Source organism: Euphorbia lathyris, chromosome 1 (genome assembly GCF_963576675.1).
Source record: "Euphorbia lathyris chromosome 1, ddEupLath1.1, whole genome shotgun sequence".
NCBI classification, from domain to species: Eukaryota; Viridiplantae; Streptophyta; class Magnoliopsida; order Malpighiales; family Euphorbiaceae; genus Euphorbia; species Euphorbia lathyris.
The window spans coordinates 135,467,232-135,478,032 of NC_088910.1; the positions used below are offsets into that span (position 1 = coordinate 135,467,232).

General features: G+C 33.5%; 1 long non-coding RNA gene across 1 annotated transcript; it reads left to right on the forward strand.

Annotated features, from left to right (window-relative positions):
* The first annotated feature begins 8,979 nt into the window (after window positions 1-8,979).
* LOC136215786 (uncharacterized) lies at window positions 8,980-10,584 on the forward strand. The gene is made up of 2 exons (XR_010682801.1): window positions 8,980-9,890; window positions 10,014-10,584. It is a non-coding gene; the product is annotated as an uncharacterized lncRNA (long non-coding RNA).
* Window positions 10,585-10,801: the final 217 nt, after the last annotated feature.

The following is a 10,801-nucleotide window of genomic DNA, read 5'->3' on the forward strand; positions in this document are numbered from 1 at the left end:
TTTAAAATGGTGCAAATTTACCCCTAATATTGGTAGATAAAAGCAATTTTATCCCAACGTTCACAATTTTTTTTTATTAAAATACACAAATTAACAAAAAAAATTAATCTAAATAACCAAATAAAAAATAAAAATAAATATTTATTAAACGAAGTAAAACCTTATTCTTTCGGTAATAATATTATAGAGATGAGAATAACATTAATCAAGAAATATGTTTTGTGAAAATAAAAAATAATAATAATTTTATCAACATCAGATAAATACAAACAATTGTTCATGAAAATGTAATGTCTGCTACCCCTGGACCTCGAGTTAGTGTAAGAAACACTATAGGGACAGACTGACTAGTCACCCGAGACTTATCTCCCAGGGTTGGCTCTGGTTCTTTCCATCTTTAGTAGTGGCTTCCTACTACTACTGACGGAGCATTCTGGATGTATAATTGGTGTCCTTATATTAATAAAATCATCAGTGCATTATTCACATATTTGGCACCTTAAATTTCTATGTTGCCTGTTGCTTGTCTCTATATCTTATTGTTGTGGATTGCTTCTATGCTATGAATGTGAATGTTTTCATCTTTTTAGCCTGATTATGATCTGTTTCTAACCCATATATGTGATTATTGCAGATACTGTGAGTTCTAACTCTTGGTTGGCTTATCTCCAGAAGAAAAAGTAAACGTCACACGACGTGACAAGCTTCAAAAAGAAGATTTTTGTGAAAAATTTCAAAAGGCTATTATATGTATATATAAAAAAACTAAAAACTAATGTTATATAAAACTAATTAAAACACCAGATTTTCTATAGTTTGAAGTGAAATAATAAACGATGCTTAAAAAAACTGAAACAAACATCTCTTAATATCAAACATTAGATGTTTGATTGACTAATTAATGTGATTTTATCATACTATTTTCTTGTTTATGATTGTTTTTTTAAATTCGTTTTCTAAATATCAATATACTTCCGTTTCCAATTTATGATTGTTTTTTTTAAATTCGTTTTCTAAATATCAATATACTTTCGTTTCCAATTCTACGGTTTCACTTATACTAAGGGGTGTTTGTTTACCTCATTTTCTCCACATGTTTGCCTTTTCATTTTGAAAATGAGAGTTTTAGATGTTTGTTTAGACATTTCCTGTTTGTCTTTGATACATTAAAAATAACGTTTTATAAAAACAAAGAATCTCTGCTTTTTATAAAAGCGATTACAAACCATAACAGCAAATAATAAACAATAACAGTAAACAGCAAGTAATATCATGCTTTCTTATAGAAAAAGAAAAAGGAAATGCTATAATGTCCATACCATATCATGATTTCAAGAATCAAATTCATAAATTAGTCTGTATGATTGATTAATTAGCTAAATTCCCTGAATTTATAGTGACAATTTATCTTCTGGAATTTTTTCTTTTTGTCCTTGATATAATATTAATAATTTAATTTATGAGATTCAAATCTTATCCTATCCTATAATTTATAATTAAATAGACATCTAGCTACACATTATTTTAACACGTAGACTAGGAATTTGCTTCATGCAATTTTGATTTCTTCTTCCAACATATCCACGGAATGACTTGATGGAGACACAATATGGGTTTAAAATATGTGGATTAGTGGTTTTGTTGTTGAGAATATGTTTTGTTGTATGATAAAAACATGTGGGGTTTCTCATTTCCTTTTGATGTCTGATGTAAGATAGAAAAAGAATCAAAGAGAAGTCGAAGAACGTCGATCCAATTCTGATATTTAAGTCAGTAAAGATAAAAGAGAAAATCGATACTAAAAAAGTATGTGTATCTGAAATATATATAGAGAATGTTACCTTTTAACGTATTGTGTATTTTTTTTATTTATAGGAGGATATGACTTTACGCGCTAAATGAGTCAGAGTCCACATGACATCTGCTCAATGGAGGAGGTATGTTGTCGACCTGAAACGGTTGCACCGACGTAACTGGTGTTTCGCAAATTTAGGCGCAAGATTCGAATGTCCCTGAGATCTTCATTGACTGGTCCACATGGTGTTAGGGGTTATTGATTTGGGAGGGGCTATCTTATTAGACCATGTGTAATATGATACCTATATGATGATATACGATGCCTTCCCCCTCCCCTCTCCCTCCCAAAGTCGATAGGCCGAAGTGCTTGAGGGATTATTTGTAGTGGATGACCAAAGAAGGGATCTTCTAGCCGAAACTTCAACTACTCGATGGAAGTGAGCCTTTGGTATTGGTGTGAGCTAAAAACATCCTTTGATTAAGTTATTCGCGTTGATGTGCTTACGTATGCTTTTAACCTTTTAGGCAAAGTAGGTAGGATAAATGATGGAGGCGTGGGAGAGTGGTGTTAATGTTTTTAGACCACGTGAACCTGAATCATGATGTCACCCTGACTATATTGACGATTATCGTTTTGAATCCCTAGTAGATATCAACTCGGTGCGCCTTTTCCCTTTGATTGGTATTATTAAATAGTGTATTTCTGATGTTGTTTCGATCCTTGAGTGAGTTTGAATGGTATAATGATTAATAATTACATTCTTTATTGCATCACCTCCACGTCCTTTTTCTGAAGCCTATAAAAGGATAAGACAGACTTGTGAGTTTTTTCTGCACTCTCTAATTTCTTCAAGCTTTCTACGAGTTTTTCTTGAGAACCTAGTAAGCATATGTCTCTTTTTTTTTCTTTCCCTTTGTTTTCTTTTACTATATGGAAGGATTGTGTCAAAAAAACTCTAAAAAATCTCATGTCATCGAAAACTTTGAAGATTCCACCCATTTTGTGCACATCTAGAACACAACTATGGCAATCAGAAAGTCGAAATCCAACAAAGATACCGGGAAGTCGATGCTTCCAAACATATGAATCCTCAAGTTTGGGAGCACCCTTCGAGCTTGACTCCCCAAGAACTCATAAACATAGTGGCCGCCTACCCTGAGCTTAATTTAATGAAAGTTAAGCTTCCGACCAAAGATCAGAAAACCTTTTCTAGCTTCGGTGGTCACCTAGGGGTGTTTACTTTACTAATGAAGTGTGGGGTTGAGATTTCCCCTCTCACACGGAATGGTAAATATCCTAAACGAATTCAACCTTTGCCCATGCCAGATCTCGCCAAATGCCTAGCTCAAATTCTTGGCCTTCGTAAAGATTTGTGAAGATCTCAATATTAACATGATCGGACCTTTATTTCAGTCTTGCTAGAAACCCACAACAAAAGTTGTGGATGATATGATGTATTGGTAGATGAACACATAGAAAGGTATTTTTTTATCAGAAAATGGCAGAGTGTAAAGGACTTCAAGCTAAAGTGATTTTGGCTGTCTGCCATCTAAGATGATATTTATCATGATGACTTTCCTTTTCATACTACATGGAATGAAGATCCGAGTAATTCGACCACTTGGAAGCTCGAACAGGAGCTAGCAAATGAAGAATCTGATCATCAGCTCCTACTTGAGTATTCAGTCTAATGGAATTTCTATGATATGCTGGAGATGATCAAGAACAATATTTATTTGGCCATTCATAACATGAAGGGGAATATTGTTTATAAAGATACAAAGTGCTAAAAAAAATCTCCATGGAGGTGAATGGGCTTTTAAATTCCTTTCGCTTTCGGTTTTGGGTGCATGTGCCTCTTCTAACATGTCTATTTGTGCTTCCATGCTATCTCATCCAATAGGCCTCAAGATTGTTGTCAATGGAGAGCCCATTTGGATTGGGCTTTCTCCCGTGAGTTGATCCTCCCTAATGACGTCTACGGTATTGTTTGAGCTCGAGCTCAATTGGAACATTCGTTATGCTCGGCAGGACTGACCATCAAGATTGGAGTCGCCACCCATAATAGGCCTGGGAAAGTTATAAAAAGATTCCTTGCAGAAAACCTGAGCAAATTCAGGAAATCAGGTAAATTAAGGTAAGGTTAATATCTCCCACAAGGAAATATCAAGCACCACAAAACACCTGGTGAACCCGACAACTTCCTACTTAACACCCTAATGTACTATCTTGTGCATTATTGGATTCTTTTAAGTCTATATGAAAGTGTGTACATATTTTGTGTTAATTAGAATTTTTAGGTTAATATTACTTATTTTTAAGTTGAGCCTTTAGCATGCCACGTTTTCAATTCAAATGATACTGCCTCTAGACTGAAGCGAGCGCCTAGGCTGTACCGAGTTCCAGGACTATAGTAGAGGAACTCTGAAGTGTAACAACACACCTCTGGATAGTCACAAGATAATTCTAGGCAGTAGGAATCGCCTCTAGACGGTCACATGATGCCTCTGGATGGTAAGGATCGCCTCTGGGCAGATACAAAGTTTCTCTGGGCAGTAGGAATCGCCTCTATACAGAGACAAAATGTCCTTGGTCGGTCACAGCAAGTCTCTCATCGGTAGTGGTTTACAAAAAAATATCCATTTCACTTCATAACTTCTCAAATCAATGCAATTATGTCCTAATAAAATGAGACGATAAAAGTATTCATTGTAATTGATGAATATTTTCAATTTTTTCTTTTTAACATCATAAGTGTCATGAAACCATTTGAACTAAAAGCTCAAGCTTATAGTTAAGGCTTAATCATAAATTTTATATTAATCTCTGACACACTAAAAGCTCAAGCTTATAATTAAGACTCAATCATGGATTTTTATAGTTAAAGGTTCACTTCACATTAATATCTGACACACTCTCACACAGGTTTGACTGTCAGAAATCGAACCTTAGACCATTTAGTTAAAGTGGTTCTGATATCATGACATTCAACCATTTAAACTAAAAGTTTAAATTTATAATTAAGACTTAATTCTAAATTTTACATTAATCTCTTACAATAAGATGAGAAGCATTAAATGTATTATTGTTGAGCTCAGAAAAAGAAAATATAATTAATTCTTATTTATAGATTTATAAGATTACTAGAAACAAAAATCATCACTAAAAGATATTAATTTGACTTTAAATAGCACAAAATCTAATCTTTTTTATTTTCTAACAAACTAACAAAATTTAAAAGATTATTGTAGAAGATTTTGTATCAAATCTCAAACATATCTTCTCAAATTCTAAATGAGCTTAAAAAATTACCATACCATATCAAGCAACTATTTATTTAATTAAAAAAAAGTTTAAATTGATAGATGAAAATTCCAAGAATAATTTTTGGTTTTTAGTGTTCTTTTAGTTATTCATTTTATAATTTTTTTCCCTCTAAATAATATATACTTAGTGTTTGAATAAAAATGAGAAATAATAATTTGATAGCTATTCTGGAAGATACGCAAACATCTAACGGCTACCAATAATAGCAAGCAACTAACAACAACCGATAGTAAATAATAAAAGTTAAACTAAATAGACGGCTAAAAAAAATTATGGTCATTAAAGTAGGTGTTTTGTACATAAGTAGAAGTATGTTTTGAACCTAAAGTCATTAACATAGCAATTTTTTTTGTTAGTAAAATCATTACAGCCGGATCCAACGATCTAAATCACTGAAAAAATGTTATGGCATTCATGTCAATAAAACCTTATGATATGTTTCACAGTGAATTGACAAATATTAAGAAAAGAATTGGATCAATTTGGGATACGACTTACGGGTCAGGATATTTAGAAAGTTTTTTTAATTGACATGTGTCACCATGTAGTTGCACATGGTAACACGTGTCAAGCATACTATGAGAAATTGTTGATATGACAGTCACGTTAGTTTTCCGATGATCCAAGTCGGATCCGGTCATAGTGACTTTATTCACACAAATTTACTACTTTAGTGGCTTTATTGGATAAAAAATACTTTAATGACCATAGATGCACAAAGCTTTACTTTGGTGACCATATAAACTTTTTACCCCTAAATATGCCTAAAACATACGTGATAATTTGGGAATGTTATCCATCGCAGCTTTATGAGAAGTCGTGAATCGAATGGTCCAAACCTAGAGATCTAAGGTTCCAAATCGTACATTGAGGATAAAGATCGTGAGTCACGTACATGGGAGGTCCAACACGAATAGCCCCTCAAGTATTGGCGATGTATGTGGTAGCTTCCTATAATTAGAACATTAGTTCCTGAATAGAAGCGAAGTCATATCTTGATTAAAACTATGAGGAGATTATAAAAGATAGGACTTATGAGGCCCTCATGTACGCACATATACTAGCCTATATACTTGCTTTCTCTATTTTTTTTAGAAAGTTACTAATTTAAGCATCAGATAGTCCTCCATCAGTCATTATTGTCTCCATTAGTTTGCAGAAAGCAACTAGATGCATTGGCGAATACAGGGGCCAATTTTACACGGTTCAATAAAAAAATCACACCATCTTGCATACTCATCCCAACCTTAATCTTTCGATAACAGAAGGACCAGAACCACTCGTAGTAGGGGTGATTCTGACGGCCGTAGGGGCCAGAACCCCTTCAGGCCTCCCTTATCTCCAGCCCTAACTTATCTCCAGTCCTAACTGGATGTGAAGACATAATGAGAGATCTGGCCACCGAAAATCTACACAAACTATCAATATATGTGTTGTATGCATGAAGAATTGCAAATTGTAATCCAATATGGAAAGATACGCGAATTGGTTTAAAAGATAGAAAGTAGGATATGGAGAATGTCAAAAGAAAATCATGATTTGTCCTTCATCTAAATAATAAAGATAAGGTTGAGATGCCACTCTCTATTCTAATTATAGCTTTTCAATATTCTTAATTGCCTTGTGATTATTCTTAAGAGCCAAATGTCCAAAACCGTTTGAGAATTTTTATTCTTATTAATGTTGACTTTTATCAATAATGAAATCCATACAATGTTTTCACCTTTTCATCTTTATTTTAGTGATTCTTGGGACCTATCGGATATCTTCAAAATTAAAATTAAAGATATTAAAAGTTATAGTACACCTCCGGTGTACTACAATTTCGTACATCAGACTAATAATTTAATATCACATTATATTTTAAATAATTAAAAAAAAATATGATCTATGATTGTAAATATGTTAGAATAGAAATTAAAACTACTTTTTATTCTCGTTCAAATAGAAAATTCTTATTCCCGTTATAAACTAGAGAAATGATTACTACATCCCATCTTCGTGGAGAACAGGAAATCCGTGGGGATTCCTATCGTGAAAAATTTTTTAATGAATTTTTTTTTAATAAATTTTTTTTAAGTTTGAAATTTTGCATATAATTCATATAATCTATTTATTTATTTTGAAATAAAAAGAAAATTTTATTAATGAAAGTCAGAATATAATATAGAACAAATAAATCAGGAGGTCGAGGATAAATAAAGGATAAGGATCACCGTGTGGTGAAGAGAGAGGTTCTCGTTGCCGGCCCATCTCTGCATTTGGAATTTTTCTCTCATCCACACCCTATAGAGAAATAGATGGGATTCTCCGTCCCTATTGTCAAAAATAATATAAAAGCTATTTTGAACCTTAGTTATCAGCTTAAGTTTTTAGTTTAAATGATTTCATGATATGGTACTAAAGTCTCTTAGACCAAATGGTCAATAGTGCAATCCTCGCAACCTTATTTGTTGATTAAATTTCAACACATGGTAAGCTTCAAGTCTAAGGAGCATTCATGTGAAGGAGTGTGTCAGAGATAATAATAATAATAATAATAATAATAAAAGTTGTTTTTGAACCTTAGCTATTAGCTTAATCTTTTAGTTCAAATGGTTTCACGACACTCATTGGTGCAAAAACTTGTTAGGGAAAGACTATTTAACGACCCAATCCGTAGTAGGTGGTGTCGGGATAGAAACCTGAGAAAGAAGTGACAATAAGAGACGACGATGAGGGTAAAAATGAATTGAATCCCTCATCAAAAATGGAGAGAGAATTAGTGAGGCTTATTAGTTAGGTCGGAATCCAATACATGAAGATTTGTTTTAAAACCATGAGGTCTAAGGTGTTGGATTTGGATCAAAGCAGACAATATCTACATGGTATTGGACTTGATTATTATAATTGGTATCAGACCCAACTCTCCACGTAAAATGTGTTGTTTGGGAATGAACCAGGCAGCAGCTGATGGACCTGTAACGATCCGGTCCGAAATAGGTGGCATCGGGTAGAACATCTGAGCAAAGAGCAACTCTAAGGAATGATGATATGCGCAAGAATGAACTAAATCCCACATAAAAAATGATGAAAGAGTGTTTGTAGCTTATTTGTAAGGTGAGAATCAAATATATGCAGATACGTGTTGGGTCAAAGCAGACAACATCTATATAGTATTGAAGCAGGTTGTTACAGATTATTTCCGTCTCATTTGCAATACAACAACAACAACAACAACAAAGCCTTAGCCCGAAATGATTCGGTGTCGGCTAACATGAACCATCATATAAAACCGTGAAATCAAGTCGTGTCAGCGACACAAATTCTCTCCCTTCACTCTATCCTATCCACTACCATATTTTCCTCAATCCCCAATAAACTCATATCACTCTCAATCACCCTTCTCCAAGTTTGCTTAGGTCTTCCCCTACCCCTCACCAATACATCCTTTTGCCACTCTTCAGCCCTCCTAACCGGCGCATCAAGCGCTCTTCGTTTTACATGGCCAAACCACCTTAATCGGTTTTCCCTCATTTTATTCTCAATAGATGTAACCCCTACTTTTACCCTAATTATTTCATTATTCATTTGCAATACAACGTGACATCAAATTATTGGCTCGACGCAGATAATGCAGTACACCAGACGTATACTACAATTTTCCCTTAAAATATTTATATTAAATAAAAGATATAGTAAGACTACATGACAAGTGTCAATGGATAGGATATGATATGATATGAGGACCCTACAATGGACAAATATTTTCTCCACGTTTTTTGATATTATTCTTTTATCCTTTAAAAAATTTGGCCTATAAATAGGGTTTTAATAGCCAATCATCTTCATCAAATTAATCAACCAATCAGAAATACTAATTCAAGCCATTAATTACTTGCTCACTCTCCCTCAAAAGCTTCTGATCTTTCCCATTAATGCTTAATTAATCTCATAATTACAATGGGATTAGCTCAGAAGCTCTTGCAGGTTGAGTGAACAAGCTGTGGCTTGCTTGCTGTGATCATAGAGCTAGCCAAGCCGAGGCATTCCTATTTCTCACTCTCCTTCAAAGGCTTCCGGTCGGACCGGGCCAGTCCGGGCGGTCCGTGTCGAGATACTCGTGGCAAGGTTGGGCCGGAGTCATTTGGGAGGGTGAATAATGATTGTCTTGATAAGTTTTAGTTTCGTATTGAGTTGTTTGAATTTTGAAGGTATCTTTCCAACTCGAATCTGGATTAATTGGTTGGTGTTAATGGCATTTATTGTTCACTCTCCCTCAAGGGCTTCCGTGTTTGCTCGTACGAGTATTTACAGAGGTCCTTTACGGAGAGTGGATAATACTAGTCATACGTGACATTTTTTTATAGATTATATTTCTCTTAAGTTTTCTTATTTGGAAGCTTTTATTTTTAATGCACTTTTATATTTTCATTAGGAAAAAATAAAATAAAATAATTCAATAATTTTCAGGCTAATGATTAAAATTTACGAAGAAATAGAGAAAAATGTTTTACATTTTTTAAAAGAGAAACATTTTTCTAAACTTTTGAAATCTTACTGTATTTTTTTTACCCTTTTGAAAATAGTAGTCATCCACTACTTCTTCTCGCTTTTCAGTTTTGTAGTCGAACACTAAAAAACATTTTGGAGTTCATGAAAGGTGTGTTTGAGCTTAAAGAGTTGCTTTCAAGCCTCGCTCTTTTATCTTAGAAGAGAAGCTTCCGCACAAAATTTTCCCTTACCCAATATTTTGCGACAAACAAACAGAGTCATACTCAGATTTGTAAGTTATTTGGTGATGTTTATTACTTTGTAACTTTTAAAGATGACGATTTTAGAATGATATGGAAGTATACTCTAAAAGTAAAATATAAGATTAGCGTTAAATGTCTTAAATATTCTGTAGCTCGGCTGAAGAGACAAGTATGTGAGAAGTTGAAGTGCATTACAACAAACAACGATGAAGAAGAGTACATTGATTCATTGGATGCATATTGCAAAGAGCATAGTATTGAACATCAACAAAACTCCTCTAAAAACACCGCAGTTAAATAAGTTGTTTGAAAGGATGAATCGAACTTTTGTAGAGAGAGAGCAAGATGTTTATCCTCGTATTCTCGGATGAAGCTCTTATTACAACCTATATATCTCTAATCTAAACCCAGAATGAAGCTTTAAAGTACCTGAAAATTTTACGAGACAACTTACATATCGCTCACGACATCTCTAGTCAAGTAGGTTAGCTAGACGAAATCAGATTCTGCAAATTGGGCTGCAACTTTATGGTAATGGACATTAATTATCTAGTATATATATACTCAACTTTTGTAGTCAATGAAGATTTAGGTGGTCCAAGAAATTTGTTTATTCAACTATATATTAGCATGAAAATTATTATATAGTTTATTCTCAAATTATTATATAGTTTATTCTCAAATTTGTTTATTCAACTATATATGAGAATGAAAATTTGTTTATTCGACTTTATGGTAATGGACATTAATTAATATTTCGAGCGGAGTCCTCTCGAACCAAGTTTTGACGAGATTTAATCGAATCTGTCTAAATTTTGACCGAGACGAGCTTTTATCGAGCTTCTAAATAAGATTTGAATTCATTATATGTGCATAGAATAAGTAGCGCATGAGACAGAAAAGTCTTATAACATACTCCATATAAGTGTAAAAGAGTTAT